Below are 25,670 nucleotides of genomic sequence, written 5' to 3'. Positions count from 1 at the left end.
GTTGATCTGGCAGGAGGGTGATGTTAGAGTTGCTTTTTTTGATCTCAGTAGCAATTTTATTGTGTTCCTACTGGTGTTTTCCTGGCAGCTGAGAACAGGTCAGCAGCTTTTTAGGTGTGTTAGGGGGGGCATGGACAGGTGACTATAAATGTTTGCATTTAACATGCAAGTCCTTCCTAGAGAAGCAGTGAGTCATATCCTCCAGGCACAGAGGGCCTCCTTAGAACTGCCGTGTATTAAGACTTCACTGAAATTAATCTGAAGCTAATATTTAGCTCTTGAAAGCACCATGACACTTAAATAGTGCTAATTTGTTATACATGAAGTCAGCAGGTTAATGCCATTTCTTAAAGTACCTGTGTGTACCTCATCTTCTGAACATATCCTCCTAATTCTGTGTTACATAGGTACACACATCTCTCCAGGACACATTTTAAAAAAACCATGTAAGTTTGCTTGTGAGCATTTGCTTAACATCAAAAAAAAAAGTAGTAATTCCAAAGCAGCCCCTCGTTTGATTTTTTGAGTGGTTGTAAAGGAGTCATTTTAACACACAGCAGGTGTATGTAGTGATCTTATGTTCCCATAGTGTTTACATTCTTTCTCTAAGAGGATAATTTTTCTTAGCACTCTTCCAATCAATTCTGTTTTGAATGAGTAAGTATTTAAAAAGTCTTAACACTGGAGTTAATTTACCTTGATTGAGACAATACACAGCCCTGAATAGCTAGTTGTTCCTCTGTGTAAGCAATTCTATTGGAGGAATGATCAGAGATCCTAACACTCTTCTGGCACCAGAATGTTAGGTTTTCTGCTCACATAAATTTCTGGAGATAAAGGAAAGGCTTTAAAATGAAAGGCTTTAAAATATGTCCTCCATCATTTAATACCAAATGCCCGGTAAACATCAGAGTGCATATGGTAGGATTCTGCAAGCTTTCCTTGTGCATTAAAGTCTGTGGGGCTGCGTGTGTCAGAGACCGGATTACAGAGTTGGGGACTGTTGTATAACATAACTAATATGCTAGTTATACTGCTAGTATAACTCGGACTACATGTATTTTCCTTTAAATATAGTCTGGCCAGTCACAAAATGTGACATTTCTAAAGGTCTGTTTTTAACACAAGCATATTCATTAATTAAAGTAACAGATCTAGAGACAGCAAGGTGTTCTCTCCTTACTTTAAGTTTTAATCATTTTCTTGCCATGTAGCCTTGAAAAGAAGAGAATGAGGAAAAAACCTGACCAACCAATCAAAACCTCACGAAGAAACCCAACAAACATAAAATTCAATGGGAGAGGGAAAGGTATGTTCATCATACCTGAGAAGTAAAACTGTTGCCCTGTTTGGCTTTTTAGGGTTGAACTGAAGGAAAACAAGGGAGAAATGCATATATATATATATATATATATATATGGTTTTCTGAGGTAGGTTGTGGCTCATAACACTGGTATTTAAAATGGTATTGCTGTCATTATTTTGTACAGGTTCATCGTTAATTTCTTAGCTGGCATGAGATGAAGACAATCTGTGTGTTTATCCTCAGAGCATTTGCATAGTGAAATTGTTTTTGTCATAACTTCAGCTTCTTGTAAATTAGAGCTGCAGAGTTGAAACCCATCTCTTTAAGGTTAGTTAGTGATTTCTTTACAGTGTACGTGGCCCTGGACAAATGCTTCAACAGTAAATAGTAGTGCCTCTTGTTTCAGGAAATAGAATTAAATTTGAGTAGTTTAAAGTTGCCCTTCAAATAAGTCAAATATCTTGATTTTTTTTTTTTTTTTTCCTGCTCATCAGAAGAGTTAAGTAAAATCTTCAGTCTTTTTTTTGATACAATGAAAATAGCCTTTTGCAAATTGATGTTCTAGTTTTAGTGTTGCTTTATTTGAAGAATGATATGTACAACTTCGTAATGTGCTGTTAGGTCCTAGACAGGGTTCTTAAATGACACTGAAAAAATTGATAGTCATTATTCACAAACCTGATCATCTTTACCTTACCACATCTGCATTGCACATTTCAAAATGAAGTTGTTGCTAAGAGGGTATTAAAATGCATTTCTTAGGGGTCTGAGTGATGACAAAACCTTATAGCAAATTCTTGTTCTTGTGGTGTTCCTCATATATCTTGTAAATCAACATTATCCAGTTGATATCCTGTATGTGTTGTGATCAACAGGATTTCTCAGAGATGTGGGGTTTTAAGGTTCTGAACTAGATACAATTCAGTTTAGCAGGTTGAACTTGATCCTAAATGATTACTATTGTTCAGGGCCCGTAAAAATAGTTTGGAGGCTTAGTCAGAACTACAGTAATAAATGTAGTGAGCAGGCTTTGAAAAAAATTTAAGAACAGGATCCTGTGAAGTTATACAGGCCACCTGTGCAAGACGTAACCCTGTGGAGATTTAAGGCTGCCTTCCCAAAGGGCTTGTACAGTATTTGTAAGAAATAGCGTTGTTGAATTTGCAGCTGCCTTGTTAAGCATGGACCTGGTCATCTGCTTCATGGCTTGGCAGGTACAGCAAAGACAATGTTTCAGCCATCAACTAGAGCCTACAAGGATGCCAGAGAGAGACTCTTCATCAGGGACTATAGTGATAGGACAAGGGGTAATGGATTTAAACAGGGAATATTCAGGTTAGATATAAAGAAGTTCTTTGCTGTCGGTTTGGTGAGGTACTGGAACGAGCTGCACAAGGAAGTTGTGAATGCTCCATCCCTGGCAGTGTTCAGGGACAGGTTGGACGGGGCCTTGAGCAACCTGGGTCTAGTGGGAGGTGTCCCTGCCTGCAGTGGGGTTGGAACTAGATGAGCTATTAGGTCCTTCCCAACACTAACCATTCTGTCATTCTGTGATTCTAACTAACTGGAATGATGGTGTTTGCTGGCGCTGCTCTAGGGGTACCACAGGCCCTTGCTGTACCCCTTGTCCCGGTTAGGCAGTCCAGCCTGGTTCTAAGTTTGGTGTTGGAGTGCAGAGGACCTCTGCACCCACTAACCAGCTGCCCTAGGGACAGCAGGATGGCCTGGAAAGATGAAGGAACAAGAGAATATCAGGAGTGAGGAAAGAAACCCATGGCAATACATGTGTATGACAGTTTTGGGGAAGTGGCTGCCAAGGTTGGTATTTCATGGTGTTTTACAGAAGCCGCACATGCTGGTTGAACTGAACAGAGCATCTGGAAGCCTCTGAATATCACTGTGCCTTATTGTGGTACACAAATAAGGCTTCTATATATTTATGCATATATATTTTAAAAAGATCTATTTAAATGTCTAAGTATATATATATGCATACTTACTCTACTGTGAGGGAAAATTGTAATGGCTGAGACCATGACATGTTGTAAAAAAAAGATGATTCTTTGTCCGGAATCAGATCTCTTAATATACATATTTGCTTTCAGATATGCAGAGGAGCGTGTGGAAAGGTTTGCACACTAGCTGTGCATATGAGCTTAACCTAGCTGGCTATAGGCAGAGAAGAGGGATGGGGCTATCAAAGGGCACTTCCACAAATCTAAGGCTGGATTCTTGCTCAGGAGAAGCCCTGCTTTCTCCATGGGGTGTAGCAGGAGAGTGAAGAGAGTGGTTGGTTAAAAAAGGCTAGGTATGAAAACTCCTTCCTTCCCTGTTTGCACTCTTTCTTCTGAAAGGAATCAGTTTGCTTCTCAAAGACGTTGAACTGTGTTTTCAGTGCAACATACCACAATTTGTTATTCTGAAATCCTGCGGAATTGATGCCAGAGTTGTAGCAGGAATATTATTAAAATAGATGGCTTATCAACCTATTTAATTAGGTGCTTCTGATGATATCTCTAAGAAAAAGCCCTGAGGTAGTTATTAGCAACTGTACTCAGCAAAGAGGACTTGTTAGGGGATCCCTCTTTGTTGTGGGAATACTTCAGGTCAGTCTCTAGCACTGGTCAGAAACCAGAGAGCTTTAAGAAAGCAAGTAAGCTAAACCAGAAGGCATTATTATGCATTTGTGCAAACATATTTTGGATTTTAGATTCCCTATCTCCATTACCAGATTACCTGTGCTCTATCTCCTAGGACTACTATGCTATGACTGTTCAAATGGGAAAGAAAATGTACGAGAGGCATCTGATTTAGGACGTGGATATCCTGAGCAGCACACATGAAGTAAATGGAAATAATTATTTTCTCATGCATGATAATCGAGGGACACTAAGTGAATCAGTTCACCACAAAATTGAAACTAAGTGCTTCCTCGCACAGCACGTAGTCAATCTGTAGAGTCATCTCCAAGGCCTGAGGTGTTAGTGCATTCAGCAAGGACATTAACGGATCAGTTTGGTTGTGGTAGTTTGGCAGAATGTTCTGGAGGCAGCTTAAATCCTTAAATGGCAACTCAGGGCATGCTTGGAGAAGGCTCACTCTGTTGATGCTCCCACTGCTCTCTTTGTCTAAACATCTGCTTTCGGTCCCTGTCAGAAAGGTTTTGGAACTAGTTTAGACTCTGGCTTTACTCATGCATTTATCCTGTAGCATGGGTGAGACTCTAGACTGTTAATTCTCCGTTACCCTTTAAAGCTAGGTAGTGAAATACATTTTGCTGCAATTCGCTAATTATTTACAGCAAGGAGTCACTCTGACTTTGCCCATGTGATACTTCAAACATCAGAAGTTATAGCTGTCACAAGTCATTATTTCCATTGAGAATAGTGATTCATCTTTTCATGAGTCATCAAGAGATCTCACAGTGGGAATGAAATTTTAGCTCATGTCACCATTCTATAAGAAGAAATACATATGGAGACAGGACATTATGTTTGAATACATGTGTTTTCAGTTGACTGGGTTGTCTTTGAGAACTTTTGTCTCTGAAGTATTTTTAGTGAATTTTGTGTTTATTTGTCCTTGGCTAGCTTCAGCATGGTACTTGTAAAGAAAGAAGGCTTGCTTTTTATGTAAAAGGGACACTTCATCTTAGCCTTTCAAGTGTGGCTTGGTCCTATTCAGGCAAAGCAGCTTTTAGTGTGGTAGAAGAGTCTCTGAAGAGATTTCAGTCTTTTTCTGCATGCTTACAGCTGCTGCTATTCCAATCAGTGTTTTAACTGTCAAATGCATGTCTGCTGTATTCCTTTCATCTGTCTGGTAGAAATTTGCTTTGCTGTTCTCTAATTGCTTGTCAGAGTGGTCTGTTAGAGATGCTGTCTCTTGGGGAAGAGCTAGCTGCACCGGCTCTGCCTTCTGCATTGCTGTAACTGTGTATTAAATTCTGGAAAGAATAATGTTTTGGAGAAGGTGATTTCAGGATCTATAAATCCAACATCTCACAAGTTACTTTGAACTTTGGTTGTGTTCTTGTGTTGAATGTTTTGTTTTTATTTTTTGCTTTGTCTTTTTAATGCTCAGTGTACAAACGCAGTAGGGGAGTTGGAATGGAATTTGGAAAAATCTGAAGTCCAAATGTCTCAGTTTTATAAAGAGAATAAATACGTTATTTAACAGCATCTGTATAAATTTGGGATAACACTGTGCATATTTTTAAGTACTGTATTTCTTATGGAGAGATGTCTTTTGTAAGAATGACACTATGAAGGTTGAATCAAAGGACAACATTTGGAGAGGGTATTGAAACTGTGTACAGTGACAGGATACAAGCCTTTGTCCTTTCCTTTAAGAATTTAATTTTGGTGCAGTATTTGTCCCAGATTCTTATCTCCAGGAGTCAGGATGTTGACATCCTTAAAATTATTTCACAACAGAAGCCCGGTTGCTGGCGAATCTCTTTTCTGGTGCAAATTTAGCTTTACGCAACCAGGGAAGCAATGACGGTCAGGGGAGTGCTGTGAGAATGTTTTAAATCGCCTTTATCTCGGTTCTTCATGCAGAATGCTGCCGCTTAGGCAGTGGTTGTGGTAAAAGGCAATTAAATTGATGTAAAGACCAAGTTGATTTGACATGTTTTTTAACCAAGTGTTTATTAGTTGAAATAATCTTTGGTGTTTTTTGGCATAAGTTATGTTTGAATGGGAACTTGACTCATTGTCAGAAGTCTGTGTGTATTTGAGCATGTTACGCTGATGTTACCAAATGGAACTGTGGGAGGCTTTTGGCTTGTGTTTATGGACTATAAACCAAAGGTCCTACCTGGCTGCCTGTAGAGTCACAAAAATGTTAATAGAAGTCAGAGATGAAAGAAAAAAAATATATTCCATATAGCCTGTCAACTTGCCAGTACTGGGTTTTTCCTTGGGTTTCTTTCCACTATTTTGTTCCATCTACTTTTAGGTACCACAAGGGATGAGACTTCCTCTGCATTCCTTTGGAAATTATTTTGCAGTCCTCATAAGACTTTATGAAGCTTTCCCTTCATATATATATCTATTTTCTGGTCTGTAGATTTCCAGAGCAGAATCTGGACCCAAATTGTGAGGGGTTGTCTTCCTGTTAGCTTTGGCAGAATGATTTAGGCTTCCTTCTTGCTGCTGTCTGCTTTTGTTAACTAAGTAAACTAGTGAACATATGCATGCCTCAAATAACAAGTGTTTTTGGATAGTTATTGTGATACTCTCTGCTGAAGGGTGCTGTGAACGTTTTAAATTAACGTGTCAGATGAAGTAGCTGTTAGTTTCTTTTATTGTACTTTCTTTTGTTTCTCTCAGACTGGATTTTCTGCACAATGCTTGGCATCTCTTAAATCTTTCTAACCAGTTTACGTTGTTCTCTTTTCCCTGACCTCTTTCCCCTTTAACACCAAGGTGCATGTGCATAAGCCTTACAATAGGCACATGAAAAGGCTAATTATAGACATATAAATCTAGATTAAGGTCAAGTCAGTGATTCATCAGTAAGTAAAAGCTAAAATAAATCATTTAAACAGCTTGTAAGATTGGACAATTTTTCCCCATTTCATCAAAGATAATTTGTCCCTAAAGAACACGTTTCCTGTATCTCAGCAGTTAGGTGCCAATGCGTATAGAACACGAGAAACTTCATTTGAGATGCTGTTTGAGCCTGCAGGAGCACAGTAGCTTTTACAATTGTTTCAAAACCCAAAATGTTTCTGGTCTATTAAAATTTAATTTATTCCCTCTATTTTATCTTTTAATAATGTAGATATATAAACTGGTAAATATATAATTATTCTAATTATTATAGCTATGGAAAAAGAAGGAAATTGAGAGCAACTGGAAACCAAATGTACACAATAGTGTACAGCTTCTAGTTTTTGGCTTTGGGAAATACTTTCTTGATTCTTAAGATGTTTAGTAGGTTAACTTTACCCTGTAAAGTGGGGGAATGTAAGCTAATAGAAACTGTAAGGCATTGACTTTGTGGGTGCACCCTTATGCTAAAATAACAAAAATAGAATTACTGGTAAATGTATAATTCTTAAGAGTTGGTTCTTTTAGGTTTCTGGAGCTGAAAAGGCAGGAAGGTTTAACTCTGGCATAATGTTTCTGAAATAATTTCTTCCTAAATGAATTTTTAATATCTTTTCAGAAATTCAGGCTGGAAGGCGTCATCTGACAATTTATGCTGGGTAGGACCTCTGGGAGTCCTGTGATGTACATTCCCTATTACCTATGTGCTCTGCCAGCTTGCCTGTAGATCTTGCTCCTTCATCATCTTATTTGCAGAAATGTACTATCTTCTGCTTAGAACAGAAGGGAGGAGGAAAGTCTATGAAAATGGACAATTTTGTCCATATAGTTATATATATTTTTGCCTAGTTCTCACTTTGAGTGTTGTCAGCTCGCCTAGCTTCTTGCATCAGAGAGACTGATTGTGGTCAGATGCCAGAAATAACTGAATACAGTCTTACTACTTAATTTCTCTTTTGCTTGCCACAAAACTTACCTGATTTTTGACACAAAATTGTTTTATCCATTTAAATACTGAGTTAAAATATAATATTATGTATTATGTAATGATCAATTAATTTGAAAATGCTTTGGGAACAGCATTGGGAACAGCAATTTTTCCTTACTCAAGTCCATCTGCCTCTTTGCAGAGGACGTATGAGATGGACATATTTTAAAACTTAAAAAAAAAGAAATAAAACTCCAGTCATATTAATGTGATGCTACATAATGAGATCAGCTTAAAGGAAGCATGTCCTAGCCATCTTGATAATTATCTGTGCCCCCTTAGGCCTTTATAGTGTCTTAACATGCTGTATGCATCTGATGTTTATGGCTTGTGGGGAAAAAGACACAACTTGTTTCATCTCAGTTCTGTTACACTAAGTTCAGCTTTCAGGGTTTTTCCATTAGTTGTCCATAACTACAGAAACATGGGATTTTATAAAGGACCCATATGGTTGATATTGCTGTTTATCAGGTTTTAACTCATCAAAAAAGTATGTTACAAACAGAACACTGAGGCAACCTGTGGTTTGACACGGAAACCTAGCTAGTTTGAAAGAAAGGGGCCCGGAAGAGATCTACTGACGATGATGCCAGGTTGACATTAACAATTCCTTTAGGGTAGCATAGTATTTATTGCAGCACACCTTGGTACAGTGTTATGAAGCTATAATTTAACTCTTGAGCCAGGTGAGTGGTTGGAAGTTGCTTACTTTTGCGTTTGTGTTGCTTGGTTTTTACTGTAGGCAAAACTGAGCTAATATCTTGTGTGTTGACTTGCTTCTCAGACTTTTGCTTGAGTTATTGTACACAGTGAGGTACACAGTGGCAGCTGCTTTTTGAAAAGTTGCCATTTGGAAGGAAGCACAGAGGATTGCCCTGTAGACCTGCATGCACATGTATAAAGTATTACATGTGTATACGCCCTACCTCAGGTGGGGACAGAAGCAGCCAAGGGCATACAGAGACTTTTTGCAAGACAGAATCAGTTTTGTGAAAGATTTTTTTCTTTTCTTTTTTTTAATTTTTTTTATTTGCAAGCTGAGTTTGTAAATGCTTTCTTAGATCTGGTATGTACTTTGAAGTGTTACAATATGAGAATGGATGAGCTAAGTTGCTCACTGCCAAAACCCTGCAAAGTGTGAGCGGTGCGCAGGCTAAAGAGTAATGCTGCTCTTTTGAAACTATACCAACTGTAATATTGTAACTAAATCATGGTTTAAATCACAAAATTGTTGCAGTATTTTTGAAACAAGATGTAAGCTAGGCTCACTGTACAAAGGGAGGATGTGCACAGCACCTGTGAACACATCATACACAAGGAAAGTAAGAAGCTGTGGAAATCATGTCTTATTGGGACATTTGTGCTGCATGATCACAGTCTCTTTGTCTCTCATCAGTCTCATACCTGAACCTTTTAAAAACATACTCTGCGCTCCCAGCTGCTGTTCTCTCACAGCCTCCTGTGGTACCTGAGCTGGAGAGACTGCAGTGTGATAGAAAGCTGCTCTCCTTGTCTCTTCAACAGCTCTTACACAGGGTGTCAGAAAGCAACAAAGAATTTTGGTTTGGTGATGTGGTAAGCTTGTATCATCTTAAAGCTTCTCAAATGGAAATGGTGGCCATGCAGTTCAGTGAACTGATTGGGAGTAAATTTATACCATGTGTGGAACTTTATCAAAAAAAAAACAACAAACAAAACACACTAACTTTAATACAGGTAAAGCTTGTATGCCAGATATCATCAGTCAGTGTCGGTATGTCTCCATCTGTCCTCCCACAGCCAGTAAAACATGGGTGCACATTCTGGCGCATTTCATGGAAATACGGGCATAATTGACACAGATCAAATTTTTTGCTACTGAAAGATTCATTCATACACAGTTTATGCTAGTGATTCTGTGAATGCATCTTCATAAATGAATAAAAGACATTTCTGACAGCCTGTGCGACCTAAGATGGAGAGTTTTAAAACATCGGGAAGTTTTGTGAGAGTTTTGGGGATGGGTTTATTGTGTCACATTATAAGTTTTGTGTAAATTCAGAGTATTCTTTGCTGCTTATACAGGTTTAGTTCAGCTTTATTGGTCCTGAAAGCAACTGGACCAATAAAGTTTTACTTGCTGAGACTTAGCCAAGTGTGTTTGGGAAAGTGCTGATAAACCTTAGTATTTGAAATTTGGCTGTCTTTCTCTGCTGTTCTTCAAACACAGTGTTTCTCTTTCTTCTGCATAAATGGTGTTGTCTTACCTCCCCATCTCATTTTGGTCCTGGCTGCTGCAAAAGTGGTAATGCTTCTTAATTTCACATCACATGGCTCATTCATGAGCTTTTTTTTTGCTCACATGAAAAGTTTAGTCATTTATGTCCCCCAGTTAAGCACTTCTAGATAGCTCAGTGGCCAGCGCCCTGTGCACTCTGAAAAGTCTTTATTCTTTCGTGTACCTGCAAGACTACAGTGTCTGTTTTGGTGGGGCAGTTAAGGAGTTAAAAGCTGATGTACTTGCAAAGAAATGCTGGACAGCTGCTGTGAAGTATCTTTACAATCCTAGCTGACCTCATTCTTGTCAGACAAGTGATAATATCCAAAAACGGGTGCAAGACAGGAAGTGTTGTGGGAAGGCATGTGTTTCAGGCAGAGACATCAGAAATGTTCTCTCTGTTAGGGCCACTTACTGTAAGTTCTATATTAATTTAAATGGAACAGTGAAATTCCAGAACGTATTTACAGAAACATTATTTTGGTCAAAAAAAAAACCCCATTGCTTGTTGTTCTAGTGTGCAGATGGCAAAAGCAGATGAGTTAACTACTGTATGTGCTTAATATGACATCTCTGTATATGAACGTACTTTTTAAAGTGAATCTGGAGGATTCACGTATTTTTTCAATAGTTTTGTTTACTATTTCTAAGGGGGAGCTTTGACTAGAAAACGTACAGGAGAAATACAAATACGTTTTCACATTTACTTTACATGAAAAGACTTATTTGAGATATAAAAAGCTTTTGATAAATTTTATCAACTAAAAGAGTTCCTTAGTATGCAGAACAAAATCAGTTCCTCTCTCCACCCACTTCTATGACTTAGAATTTAAAAGAACTGGGTAAATGGAGCAATGGCAACTACATGTAGAAAGTATGAGAAAGTCTTCCAGAGTTTGGCCAAGAAAGTAAGAATGGCTTGGTTTTTTAAAAGATTTAATATTTTCTACTAGTGAGTCTACCAAGTTAGCTGCAGAAATCGCCCTATACTGACCTAAGCAGGTTCCTGTTATTTTCATCCTATAGAGAAATTCATGCATGAGAAATGAGCTTATATGTTTTTTATGTATTTTTCAGTAATACCCTCTTAAAAACATGCATATAAAAATGATTCCTACCAGTTCAGAGCTCTTCTGCTGGTATTAGGGACGTTCTCCCAAAATTTCTTCTTAGTTGTGTCTAGAATTGCCTCTCTTGTAGTATGAGCCTGCAGTAAAATTCAGAAGAAGGTGATGATTTTTTTTTTTTTTTACAAGCATAAGTGACTACTGCTTGAAAGATTTCTTTTGACTTCAGAGGTCTTTATTTCAGCATTAACTTAATAAAATTGTATACAAGAGTACATTGATACATTTGTATAAAATAATTTGTTACGGATTAGACTAGATCCAGTAACATTTCTACCATTTAAAAAGTTGCATGTGAATAATATGCTCTTCTGATTAATGGTTATGAAGTCTAGCAGATTCCTGTAAGAATAAAAAGTACTGCTATTCAATATCTTGATTTTGTTTCATTCAAAGTTTTCTTTTTTCTGTTTTTGGGTTTTTTTTTTTGTACTCTCCTGTAGTTTCAGAAATAGTTGTGTGTGTTGGTAGGGAGTGAGCAAATTCTAGCTGCTAGAATTTACATGGAGAATTTAATCTTTGGGAATTCACTGGTTCATAAAGCTATGACACTGATCTTGAAGGACCCTTCGAAAAGTGTAGCCCACAGCCAGGCAGCTGCTGGAGGGGAAAGAATGCCATAGTATTGATATTGAATGGTCTAGTAGCAATAGTCTGTCTTTATCATGGAGATGTGACCAGTTTGCTCAGATAAGGTGCAAGAGCAGATAAAGGCAGGCTACTGGGAGGAAAACCTGAGTGGAACGGAACTCAGCCCTACCATGTGCTGAGGAGTGAAACAAGCATGATCTGTTTTCAGAAGATGATCCAAGGATGTAAAAGGAGAGAAAGGAAAGAAAAATGGGATTACTTGGACACAGGAATGTATTTTTTTGTTATTTGCTGGTAGCAACTCATTTAATATACACACACTGTTGTTTCAAACAATTACATTTTATATTTGCCTGCTGTTTCTTGAAGTTCTTGCCAAGAGTGAAAACCACATAATGCATTTCTAGTATTAAACCACCTATTACTGATGGATAATGACAGAGGGAGAAGGAACCAGTTAGTCTGGGTTAGCTCATGTGTTCTAGATAACGCTTTCTTGAACTCTTAGATTACTAAACTTTTACTAGGCTATGTTGATTTTCACACTTTTTTTTTGGATGAGATGGATTTTCTCCTCTCCCATGTCAATGTCAAGTCATGTCGAGTACTTCCATGATAATATTCATCATACTTTTTTCAGGTGATGTGCCATTTGATCACTTTTCTATCAGCTATTATAGTAACAAATTCCATAATGGTTGTAATAATACCTCTGAACAAAAGAAGCATTTTAATTTTCTAAATCTACAAATGCCCTGTGTTTTCACTTACATTTTATGGTTTTTCACTTTTTAACATTACAGGTGCAAGATTTTAGGTCTGTAGTGTCTTTCTGATGTAAGCTTCTATGTTTTTGATAGTGAAGTGTGGAATTTAGTCTTTAAAGTCGAAAGGGGCTAACCTTTTGCAAAACTTTCTGCAATTACTGTACAGTTCCTGGTGAAGTCACAGGAGAGAGCACCAGTACCCTGTTTTACTAATTGCTGGTTAAAACAATTTTACTGTATTAGAAAAGTTTCTGTGAAGGGCTGTGTAAATATTCACTGTACAAAATCAGCTAACATTGTAAGATATGGGGAAAAAATGTTGATCCATCAGTTAGTCTCCTTGATTTTTCAAGGTAATGTATCACAATTAACTTGTAACAATGAAGTGTGTTACTTTCTTTTTTTCTTCAAGTGTACCGAGTTAGTTTTGACTAATAATAAGATGTATATAAGGAAATTCTGTGGTTTTGCATTAAAAAAAGGAAAGAATATTTTACTGGCTTTTATTAAAGCACAATTAAATGCTTTATGGTCCTTTTTTGTCTTTAGTCAGGGCATGGGCTATTAAAACAATACTAGATGTGAATTGGTACACTTGTTAAGACCAGTGACTTGTCCAGTATACTAAATCCCCAAGGAAATGATGGCAGCATCTTTGAGTTTTCTTGATAAAATTAAGGCTTCCAAACAGGAAGAAAGGAAACATTTTTTTACATAGCTTTCAGAAATATTTAAGTCATACTAAGATAACATAATGTGTCTTGACACATTGTCATAGTATTTATTTGAGAACCAAACAGCTCTTTACTATTTTGAGTCACTCTTTGCGTAACGGTTTGCAGCAAGTTTAATTTTTGGCTTACTGTTACTTTTCTGGCAACTCTAGCGAGGTCTGTTCCATGTCCCACTCCTGTCCGAAATGTGGTAGGTTTCTGTTCAGTTCATAATTCTTGCCAGTTCTGATTGTCCCTTCTTGATCTCAGTGCGTTCTGGTCTTTTCACTTCTTTAGGTACCCAGCTGAAGCACTCTCATACACATTTACCTCCCCATCAAATACGGAGAAGAATTTGGCACCTGGTTTGATAAATCTGAAACAAAGTGAAATCTTACTGTTTTGACTGTCCCCTTCAAAGGCCGTTCCATGATACACATGGAATATCAAGGAAGACAATGTCTTACTGCTTAGAAAGTTCTGTTTGAAAACCCGTGGGTTTGTTAGTGGAAAGAGTAGGACTTACTGTTTGAGTTTTGTTTGTTTTTTGTTTGTTTGTTTGTTTTAAATCATTGTAACTAAGAAATTGAGATTTTTGTCGAATTAATGTTTTGTGTTACTGAGCTATTTAAGTTGGATAATTGAGAAAAGGCCTGGCATGCATGGGTGGAAGGTGTCAATTTTATGAGTAGCTACATGTGAATGTAGATATGATCAGAACCGCAACACACTGCTATCTCTTGTGTACTTGGAATGATACCTACATATGCTGAAATATTGAAGTGTTATCAATGCATGAAAGTCGTACTTCCTAATAGTGGCAAAGGTTGGTAGTATTCTGAAGAAACAAGGCGGTATTTAAGATGTGAGTAGACACGCCTTCGCTTGAAAGAATGGGATAAAATACCTAAGTCACTCCAGTGTTGTCGCCTCTCTCCACCTCTCCATACTTATAGTCTGTTTATGTGCTCTTTTAGTAGTAGTTGTACAGACTTCTGTTGACTACTGTTTTCTTACCATAGGTTTACAGTCACTTTAAGGAAACCATTTGCACTGCATCAGTGGTAGTTTGCACTAGTTGGTAGATGGTGTTTGTGCTCTACTCCAACTTGCTGACCTTCATTAAGAGGGTACAGCTTGATCCTTCTGCTGTTTCTGCTCTGCTAAAAGGGATGGGACAAGGGATAATGGGTTGAAACTTAACCAGGAGAGATTTAAGTTAGATATAAGAAAGAAATTCTTTACTGTGAGGGTGGTGATACACTGGAACAGGTTGCCCAAGGCAGTGGTGAATGCTCCATCCCTATCAGTGTTCAGGGCAAGACTGCATGAGGCTGTGACCAGTCTGGTCTGTGTTTGCAACCTGAGCAACCATTCTACGATTCTATGGTAGTAATGCTGCTCTGCTTTGGTAGAACACCCTTCTGATTGAGAGGTGAAAGACCAGATAGAGACTTCTTTTTAATGGTCCCTGGGGAAGCTGAATACAAATTGCGCAAAGGCCTGCAATCTCTGAAGGAGGCAGGCGATCCAGCTAGGGTTTGATTCTGTATCTTAGTCATTTCAGCCTGGTTTTTGACCCATTAATAAACCCTTGTCACATTACTGCTATTGCCTTTTGTTATAGTCATTACATTCCTCTGGAACCTCTATAGCTGTTGTCTGTTTTGTTTCTCTGTTTTTGCTTTTCCTGATAGATTTAAGTTGGCAGGAGATAGCAAATTCAGTTCCCACCACCAGAAAACGGTGTTTGCATGGGGCGTATAACACCCGTGCAAACTGCTGCATGGTCCCTTAGGGGAAGTGCAGATTCCTGGGGAAGGTATTCATACTGCGTGCTTCCATCCTAGTAGCCTCGCTATAATAGGTGTGCAGCGTAAGTGGGTTGTGTGTATTTCTCCTCCTCACCTTTCTGTAGCTTATGCTGGCAAAGTGCATGTGCATGTTACTTCCAAGTTGTCAGCAAATTTCTGAGACCCTTTTTAGACATGGACATGGAAGGAAGCAGTGGCACAGAGCAAGGAGTAAGAAAAGGCTTCTAAGGACCAGATGTGTGCTGTGAGATATTTAAGACTGTAGAAAGCTCTTTCACCCTTTTGTGTGCGTGAAGAGGCAGACACAGTCTCATCCCTTGGGACAGATAGATTACATATTTGAAAGTTTCGGGGAGCTTTGGCTTTCTGCTGAGTGTGTGGGGGTCGTTTGGAACAGACTGATGGCTTTCTTGGAGGGGACAAAGGTCAGTTTAAAATTCTTAGGTGTGCTATGTAATGCAAGCTACTGGCAGGTTTAGAAGATATCATTGAAGTCTTTCTCAGGAAGGAAGGCCTTTTTTTCAGGAGAAACTTGGAATGCTGTGTGAGGAGTATTTGCTAGATATGTCTGAAATGTGTTTGTTCTGAAAGCCACCATTAGGTTAAATGTAAACTGTGAACCCGGTTTATACTCCTCGAGGCAGGAGAAGATGGAATCTATCAGAGTGAAGATTTTCCCCAGGGTGCTCGTATACACTGCAGAATATGTATTAAGTTAGTGGCATTCTCTCTAAATCTTTCCTTTGGTTTCAGAAGGTCTTAAAAAAGAGCATACCAGACACCCCCATTCCTCCCAAAGTAAACCAAAGTTGTGAAACTGTCCTTAACACCTTTCCTGAATGAAGCACAAACAGATCAATCTTGCCAACTTACTGCCAACCAACAATCTGGCAAATGCTGTTTATATACATAGGGACTCTTCTGAGAGATTTTCCACTATTGCCCACATAGTCTTTAGCTGACCTTCAGAAAACTGATGAGAAAGGTAATAGTTGTATAGCAGATTACTGCCTATTTCAAATTTGGGATTACTAGTGGTTTTCTGCATGTGACATTGAACAGCCATGGGCAAAACATTTTTTTTTTGTTTCTCTCAAGTCAATCTTGGCTTTAGAAAAGTAAACAGGAAAGGGACATAAGTTGAGAAAACCTTCAAACCACCTTGGTTTAAATTCTTATAAGGGACTTAGGGCTACTGTCATGGCACAACCAAGAAACTTTCCAAATCAATGTGAGAAGATGAATATTTTCTTTTTTATTTTGCATTACGCTAATATTTTGATATATTGTCTTAACTTTTAGCTGTAAAATTGGTAATATGTTACTTTTAATGTTGAGAAAAGAATGCTGTGAATAATCAGTAAGAACAAAGCAATTACAATTAATTAAAACAAATTTTTAACTTGGGTGACACATTTAGGTGTCAGTAGCTCATGAACAGCCATTGTAGTGGGTCAAAGATGAAAGAGAAAAGGAAGAGAGAAAATATTTTTTTCTGACTTTGCTTTTCAGTTTCTAGAGCTTTGCTTTATGATGGAAGGTAGGCTTGCAACCCTGTGGGTTAAAGTCATGAAGCTAAGAAATCAATTTGTCAGTTCACAGGATTGATGCTAAGATAAAATGGGAGGAGAGTGAGGGAAAAGGGAGTGTTCTATGGGAAGGAAACATAATAGGAACCCTACTTAGGAAGACTTAGATGAAGTAATGAGAACCTGAAAAAAACCCATAAGCAGTACCATATGCTTTCCATACGCTTAGAGAGACTTCATATGCTTAGAGAGGCTTCAGCACATGTTTGCTGTGGATGCTCTTCTGAGAATTGCTATTGTGAAGTGGCTCGGTGGACTTTCTTTTAATGCAGCTACTGCTGCTCCCTGTATCCCTTGCATGTTTTGGTTGAGACCTTTCTTTGCATCAAGACACTTAAGGATAATTTCATTCTGCTTTTAGAGTAATCTGCAGGGGTTTTTACTTGTTTCAGAGTGAATAGAAGTGATCTGCCATCCTGTCAAATGACCATTACTTCTTGGAGATGTTTAAGGTGAATTAGCCATATACAGTATTTTAAATTATGGTGACATTTATTACAGAGTGCTATCAATCCAGAGTAATAATTTTTAAAGGCAATTCTGAAATTTTTCATTTTTATTTTGGCTGAGTATTTCCCCTTGTCGTTCTTACGTTAGTGGAGTAACCGAGACACCTGGCTAGGACAGAGTCTTTCCTAACAGTACACTTTGTATTCACTGTACAATTGATTCATGACTATATGCTATAGAAGTTGTTTAAAAACATCTAGACTAATGTGGAAATTACGTAACTATGATGAAAACTTCAAAAGAAAGCTTGGGTTTGTTTTTTTTTGTCTTTACTTAGGTACATGTTTGAGCTGGTTCTTTATTGTGTGCTCTTGTGTATCCTTTACATTTGTGCTCTCAGTAACTGGTTCATCAGGAACTTTAAATAAACTTCTCATAGTGGGAAGATACCTTTTTTTGGTTTTGTTTTTTTCTTTTTCCCAGTTTTCTTGTTCTTCTAGGGTGTGGTTCAATCTAAAATGAAATTTAGGTTGGTCTTTCCTTTTTTGACCTGCCAAAGTGTTTGTTCTGCTAGCATTGCTCTGCTTCCTGTAAATCCGACATTCTTCTTGGGCTGCGTCAGGTTACTAATGACATGATTAATGCAGGAAGGATAGAGAAGGATGATGTAGTGGCTCATGCAAGGTTTACCTGAGAATTATCTGTAGCTCTCTACTGTTTAGTGTCTGTGTGAGTCATGGCCTGAAGCCCTGCCATTCCCTGTTCTTCAGCTGGGCAAGATTGCACTTACCTCATTCTGTGTATGCATTTCTCCCTTTCCTGCCAGATCTGATTAGAAGCACTTTTGTTTTAAACTTTATGAAACATTAAATATGCCTTTAACAGATACCTGACTATATTGCTAAATGAAAAGTGCCATTAGATATCTGTGGTCTAGGCAGCTTTAGAAACTTCCCTGTCCTTACGTGAATTCCGATTTTTATCAACTAAAGTCTTTTTCACATTCATGGGTTTAGCAATGTTAGTGTTATGACATTAGTAAGATTTGCAACAGGACCATGATTCAGTTGCTGTCTGTCAGCAAAGCCTCCTGTTTCTTCTTGGGTATTTGCACAGATATAAGCTTACAAAATAGAACTGGCAAGTTTGTGATTCTGTATCCAGCTTTTGAAACTTCCTTGGGCTGCAAATACAACTGGTCAGATTTTGTCCACCTCTTGATTCTTTAATGGAATAGATGGGAAATTGATCTTATTGATCAAGAAAACATGTGAACGTGTTCTCTGATATGCTTTGAAGTCTTGGTCATTTTGTTATTGTGGGCTGGCTAATTTGACCTTTTATGTACCTGAAGATCAGTATTTGTTCAGCTATTTGTCTGTGTGTGTCCTTTAACTAGAGGTTCTTTGTAGAATGTCTGTATTGATGTTCCACTAAACTTTCAAGAAAGTGTGCTGTTAAATGCTATTAAATCTCTCTTAGGAGACTAGAATGAAGACAATATAGAATTTGCAAGAAAAGCTGATTTATGTTTCAAGATTTGTTTTCTTCATAAAATTGTCATTGACATCCTTCAGGACTTCAGCTTTCCACAACTTAAACTGTCATCTTTTCTGTGTGTGTGCACCTTGGTCTGAATTACCTTGTGCAAAAAGTACTTAATGTTTAACAGTCAAAGGTTATACTGAAAACAAGCTATCATTTTCTAGCCAGCTCATATCTTGCAACCTGCCAAAGCCTATATCAGGAGTATGATGTTTGGGAAAAAGTTCTAAAATGATAGACAGAAAAACATCTTGTGGGAAACCTGAAATGCCATGAGACTCGTTCTGTTAATAAAGAATGTTTTTACAAGCACAGCATCATCCCCCTTACTTTTTGACGTTTTCAGAAATGAAAGCTTGAGAGCATAACATTTGTGTAGAATGTAAACAACCTTGATTCTTATCTAAGTGACATTTCTTGGAAGAAACATTCCCTTAAGAGAAAAGAATGGTCAATGACTAATTAGGCAGGAAAAAAGTCCCAACTTATTTCTGTAAGGCATACATCTTGACCAATTCTAATAAAGGCCATACTGATGCCTGAGATAAAATTTTATATGCACTTTTTGATTACGTTTTGCAAATATATCTTAAAGAAAAAGCAAGTAATTCTGTTATTAGTTTGCTAGTCTCAAAAGGTGCACCAGATAAGTCAGCATATAATAAATTAATAGATATATGTAAAGTTCTCTAATGCAACATGCAGCACATTTTCAGTATGCTAATGGAGTCAGTTATAATTATAACATGTCTCAATAAGGATAGCAGAAGTTCATGTCCAGATTAATACTGTCTGTTATTTTGTTTTGCTGCTTTTAAAGGAACTGTTTTAAAAGAGTAACATAGATTTTATTCAGCAAGTCAGTGTTTAACCAAAAATCAAGTGTATTGTTTGTCACTTGCCTTTATGTAAGCTGTACAACTAGAACCTGTCTTTCAGCTTGAGCACTGAAATAGTATTTCTGGCTTTTGTTTTCTCCCAGCTAAATAGCCAGCACCTTGGCTGTAGAACTGATTTTTTTTTTTTTTTTTTTTCCTAGACCGCACTTTTTCTGTGCTTTCAACTAGAAAATTAATTGAACAAAGCTTGAAAGTTTCTTTCTCAAAATTTAAAGTTACTGAGTGAAGTAGAATTGTAACAAGAAACTGTCTTTAAACAACTTCTGTAAAATCTGTACCTTCAGTTCTGCAGATTTATGAGGCAGGACATCACCCATCCTCCAGTTCATGTCAAGTTCTAGTTCCCTCTTGCTGCTCAAAGCAGCAAAAAGTCTGCAGAGAGAGGGCGAGCACCATCCGTCTCCTTGGCTCAGTCAAATTCCGAGTCCAGGGAAAGCTCTGATGGAGGAAGGGCCTGAGAGGCAGGAAGCAGATGTTAGCAGTAGTGTCCTGGCTCAGGTGGCCTGATAATGATGCGCGGATTGACTCCACAACTCGTTAAAGTTGTAAAGTAGGTATGCTTTTTATTCAGCGCTGAGACGCACGGGGATAATTCCTCAAAGTCATGCGTGCCTCAGTGTTGTTTCCCTCTACATTTATTCTCTAAAGTTATATATATTCATAAGGTTTCACAATACGCCTATACATATTCATGTCCTATGCCCGCTTCGTATTATAATGAGCCAGAAGGTCCTCTGCGCCTGCGCAGTGCCCCCTCTGGTCATGGGCAGGGGTCTCAAGATGAAGTAAATGAGTCTTCCTCCTCTGGGTAGGGGTCTTCAAGATGAAGTAAATGAGTCTTCCTCTTCTTGCACTTTTCACCTTTTTTAGTCTTTACGTGCGGCCTTAGAGTTTGGTCAGTGTCCCAGCCATAAATCCTCTACTTCTCCCCTTTATCAGTAGAGTTTGATCAGTGTCCCAGCCGTAAATCCTCTGCTTCTCCCCTTTATCACTAGATTCAGGCGTCTGCTTATTAACAGGACCGGAGGTCTCTGTTCTGCTTAGCAGGCATTTACAACAGATAGTCCTTTTGTTTAAACAAATTCCTCTAACCCCCTTGTACAACCCCCCTGTACAACCCCCTTGTACAATGGTCAACCCTCTGTATCAATAACAAGTGTACCAAGCCAAAATAGCTAAGTGGTTTAAATGGCCAGAACTGTCATTCTTAGTTTTATTATTACTGGGCTACTTAAATCTAAATTTACCTAAGGATTAATGTGACTTTTGGATGTGTTTTTTTTCTGGTTGGCATTTGTGGTGTGTTGTAAAGCTTCAGGCAGCTTGTCTGATAACACTGCAGGCCACTTTTTGTTTCCGTGTGCAGCAAGATAGCTTTCTCCAATGCTTTGTGTGGTCATCTTCGTATTTCAGTAGTTTTTATCTTCTATTTGGCTGAAGATCACCATGCCCAGGGGGATACAAAAGGCCAACAGCAGAGTCCTACATATTCAGAAAAACCTCTGTGAAGATTTAGTATTTTATATTTGCTGTGTATGCCTTTCTTCCTGTAGCCTTTTCTGGTATAAATACACCTGGGTGTATTGGCCACACCGGTACCATAGGAAGACTACAGAAAGTTTTAGATCAGGTGTTGGCACTTTATCTTCCAGGGAGAGCGCACAGAAATGTTTTCTCAAATCTGCTTTCAGATTTTGCATGTTCTTCATATCCATGAATAACTTTAACAAACTCTTATTGGAAGATACCAGAAGAATATGGGGAATCTCAGGGATTAAAAAAAAAGGAACGGAACAAATGGAATTGAAGAAAATTATGATCTTGGGGATGTGCATGATGCTCAATGGTTGTGCCATGAGGGCATCACGTGTCAAAAAAAGAAGGTTCATGTTTGCAATGCAGTGAAACAGCAGAGCAGAGCTCTGCACCAGGAGCTTTTCTTTTGGCTCCCTCTGGCTTTTGAGAAGGGCTCAGACACTGTCTCTGCCTTGGGATTTCTTGCAGTTCTTGTGAGACTCTGCCTTTGTCAGGACTTTTGCAGAAGCAGAGCCTTTGTTCTTGGTTGGTTAGTGGTCTGCCTGTATCTTGAAACAGCCCTTTGCTTGATTGTTGTTGACTGTTGAGGTTTCTGGCTTGCAGCTTAGCTATACATGGGAGCCCTTGGTGAGCTCACACTGCAGGGATAGCTACAAGGTAATGCAGAGGGTTTCTGGATGCTCTATGCTCTTTGTTTTAACAGCATGAGAAAAGTGCACGATTAAACCATCGGCAGTTCATTCTTGCTCTTCCTCCCAGGAACTGGAAGGATGTCTTGGTTTTAGATAGGCCTGACTTTCCCTCATCTCCAACGATTGCTGCTGCCACCATTTTTCCATTTGAGAGGGTGTTTCCAGAGATAATCTCTTAAATTTCCTGAGTGCAACACTGTGACATTCTTAATTCATACATGTTATTTTCTGCCATTTGTCTATCTTTGAAAATTTCCATTTCCCAAATCCCTTTAGGAGAGATAGGAAAAAAAACCTCACTTGTGAGGATGGTGAGGCACAGGTGATGTATTTGTGTTTCAGATCTCCATAGCGATAGTTAGCATTTCTGACTTTACTAAAATCTCCTTATAGGTAAGGATTGGAATTTGCTAACCATGGATCTATTTTAGCATTGTATAAAGGCTTTTCTCTTGTACTGATCCTCTACAAGAGGATCAGAAAACAAGAAGTCACAAAACTTAATGCTGCTGTAGTGTTAAGAAACTGGTTCAGAGAGCAGGAAAGTTCTTTTCCTTAGTTAAATGCTGCTTCAAAAAAAAAGAAAAAATAAATTGAATGACTAAAAGTACAGGTAGAAGAGGGAAATTTTAATATGAGGTTGTTGACCTACTGAAGGTTTTTCAAATCCCCGTAAGAGACAGTCATAGGAAGCCAGATCAAGCTGGTTCCACTATTAGTAGAACTGCCTGCTCTGTTCTATGTTCTGTGTTCTTTTTTAAATCAAATTATTGTTGCCTTTGCTAAACTTTTGTTGTGTTGCTAGCTTTATTGTGTATGTTCCAGTTGCCAAAATACTAGAAACCACAAAGGGCACCAGTGTAACAAACAAGAACAAATAAGGACAGTCTGAAATGCTGTTATTTGCAGATAGTTGACCTAACATCTGAAATAAAAAATGTTTCTATTTTTAGTATTTATTTTAGTTACAGCTTTCTTACACCCCTGTGAACTTCTTTTCTCCCACTGGAATATCAGTAAATACAAAAGGACTACTGCTCACTGGCAACTATTTTAGGAATTGTAAGCAGTAAAAGGGAGCAAAAATTCATAGATTAGAGAATGAGGTTTTCATGTAAAAAGTAATGATTTTAAGTTCTAAAAATTAGACCTGTTTTCAGTTTGTGTGTCTTTTGGGGAAAAAATATTAAATTGTCATCTTCTGATGAATAAGGTTTAACTTTGAGATTTTTCATCTTTTTGCATTTCAGATTCCCACTTAATATAATGGAATAATCACCAAGATGCTTATATAACTGTAGTTATTATAAATTACAAGGATTGGTCATCGAAAGCTATGATTATAAAAGCAATTTAGCCTGGTAGATATCCTTCAAACTCCTCCTGGTCATGTATAAGTGCCAGCAGTATGTGATTACATTCAATGTAAATTTGAGCCCTCTGTTTAAAGTTACTGGATTTCTGTGCTCCAGCCTCCTCTTTGAAAACTTGAAGATGACTTATTTGAAGTTTGTGTGTGCATGATCCTTGTTACAGAATTGTTCCCATTTTCTTCAGAGACCCATCACTTCTGGCAAACACTTTTTATATTCCCTTGTGCCACTGCTTTAGGACAGGTTTCCCTGTGGTAAAACAGTTTCCTTTATTACTTGTTTGTTTATACTAGTAGTGGTTTCCTTCTGAAGGTTAATTATTTTTTCAAAGAAATTGCAATTTCCTGTTGTGGTGTATCTTGTTTTCTTTAGATTTGTTCCACAGCTGTCACGATACCTGTAAAATACTGTTTGGGAATTGTGTTTTGAAGGTGCAGTGCTCCAAGGGATGATTCTTAGTCTTACGCACTTTTCCATCTCTCTCTTCTTTCAGTTTTAGGTAAGAACAACTTTTGAAGTGCTTTTTTGCTTTTGAAGAGTTTTTCCTTTGGTAAAGTATTAATTTCTTTTTACTTAATAAATGGTGTTCTTTGTCTCTATGTTTAGGGGAGGAGGGGGAAAAACCTCAGCTCAGGCTAGTGCTGTGCCCTTTTAAATACTCTGATATTGTTGTTGGAAGACAATTTGAAGATTTCCAGTAGGTGTTTGGGGTTTCTTTCTTAATAATTTTCTATATGTAAGGTGAACAAGTTAACAAGCAAGTTATTAACTGTCAGTTGCTTGCAGAAGTTTGAAATAGATTTTCCTTCAATGAAGCAGAGTGCACTGCAGCAGATTTCCTGTGGAATATCTGCATGTTTAAAGGCCCTGTCCAAGTATATACTGATATCCATACCCAAGAAGAATTTAAAGCTGGGTAGCAAAAGATATTCAAGTTAAACACATATTGCAAGTTAAATGATGATTTAACAGATTATTTAACGCAAATTGCAATGCCATGATTCCAGAGTTGTTTGGTTTCCTTTAAAAAAACCAAAAACACAAAATCTGATATGTCTTTACTATCTAATAATGGCGTGGGAGCTGTACTGTCCTATATTTTTCCCTCCACAGCCCTTACTCACTGTAGATTTGGAAGCTTCCTGTTAAAGGCTGCAATCCCAAGGAAAAAGATCTTTCATTTAGCAGGCCTAGAGACAACTTCTGATTATGAGAGAATTGGTATATTGTGAAGAGTAATGCAACTATAAATACAACTTCCTGTAGAGAATGCATGTTTGCCAGTTGCTGGAAGCTTGAAAAAGGCGATCTTGTCTGGTTACAATTCACAATCAACCTATGGAAAGGAGCTGAGAACAGCAGTCCGTTTCTTTTATCAGGGACACTCTTGGTTCATAGTTTTGCAGTTCTGCTTTCTTGTTCATTTTCTTATATATATACAGTTTTAGTTAATCAGTGAGAGGCCTGGGTATGAGGTAATCCTGGAAATCAACAGTTTGAATCCTGTGATTCTTAACAGAGAATTAATGGAAACAGTTATTGCTATCTACTTGATCAAAGAAGTATGTCATTTGGACAGTATCTAAAGGCAGGCTCTGGGCTGCTGTGTGCACAATATTCCTTTGGGTTTTGTCAGGTTTTAGAAGACCAAAACTAAACCAACAAATAGTGTAATTCATACTGGAAATAATCCTGATCTTTAAAATTCCCTGGCATCTGTATCGTCACAACTTAGTCAGAAGGACCCTCTGTAGCCATCTAGTCTGATCCTTTGTGTAATATAAGGCAAACATTCTCTCGCTTATTATTAAACAGATTTTATGTGGGTTTCAGCCTCAAATGAAGTCAGCGCAATTTGTGTGATTTTTAATTTTCTGAAGTCTTAAATATGCTTTTTCCTTGCTATTCCATCTGAAAGGCAGTTAGTCGTGTTCTTAAATGAACTCTGGAGTTTGAGATGCTTTATTCCAAGAGACAAAGCTCATAGTTTCACAGAAGTTGGTGCATGGTGTTTGTCACCTTGACAGCTCCCCCACAGCTGATTCCCAGGTGGCAGAGAGGAAGAGGTGGAAAGCAGTGTGACAGGAGGGGAGGGTAGGTGAGGAGTGAGGAAAAGAAACGAAAAAGCTGTCATCTGTGAGTCCCTGCTTCAGAGAGGTAAGAAAACACTGACCTAGGGTTTAATGGGTGTAAGATTCCTCCAGTTGTTCTCTAAATACTGGCCTACACCATGTTCTTATTTTTAGGTAACCAGACATGAAGAGGTTTGAGCCCTTGGGTAGTGGCTCTCAGCTGGTGGGAGAAACCTGGGAGAAGGAAAGGAGGAAGCACATATGTTCCACCTCATGCGCATGGTCTCACTCATGCATTCTTTCTCTCATGCACTGTTGTCCTTGCCTGGCAATTTCGTTATCTGGTTAAAGACATGTCCCGACTGAGATTTTGAGGTTGAGCAAAGCTTTACTTGC

General features: G+C 38.1%; 2 protein-coding genes across 5 annotated transcripts in view; one reads left to right on the top strand and one right to left on the bottom strand.

The window, feature by feature from the left end:
* The window catches only part of CMSS1 (cms1 ribosomal small subunit homolog), a 250,502-nt gene that overhangs the window by 98,796 nt on the left and 126,036 nt on the right, over positions 1-25,670 (top strand). The gene's annotated exons all lie outside the window — the stretch shown is intronic.
* FILIP1L (filamin A interacting protein 1 like) overlaps positions 1-25,670 on the bottom strand; it is a 207,602-nt gene that overhangs the window by 96,277 nt on the left and 85,655 nt on the right. The window contains exon 1 of one of the 3 annotated variants that reach the window (XM_061453885.1): positions 697-718. The exons of the other annotated variants lie outside the window; for them this stretch is intronic. The gene's annotated coding sequence lies outside the window, so the exon portion shown is untranslated. Of the gene's footprint in view, positions 1-696; positions 719-25,670 lie in introns of those variants that run through there. 3 annotated transcript variants of the gene reach the window in all.

The sequence above is a fragment of the Pezoporus flaviventris genome, unplaced genomic scaffold (genome assembly GCF_033815535.1).
Source record: "Pezoporus flaviventris isolate CSIRO_AGI_PZ_B2104156 unplaced genomic scaffold, CSIRO_AGI_Pfla_v1 ptg000015l, whole genome shotgun sequence".
Classification (NCBI taxonomy): domain Eukaryota; kingdom Metazoa; phylum Chordata; class Aves; order Psittaciformes; family Psittacidae; genus Pezoporus; species Pezoporus flaviventris.
The sequence above is the reverse complement of the archived record's forward strand: the minus strand, read 5'-3'. Positions and strand labels throughout refer to the sequence as shown.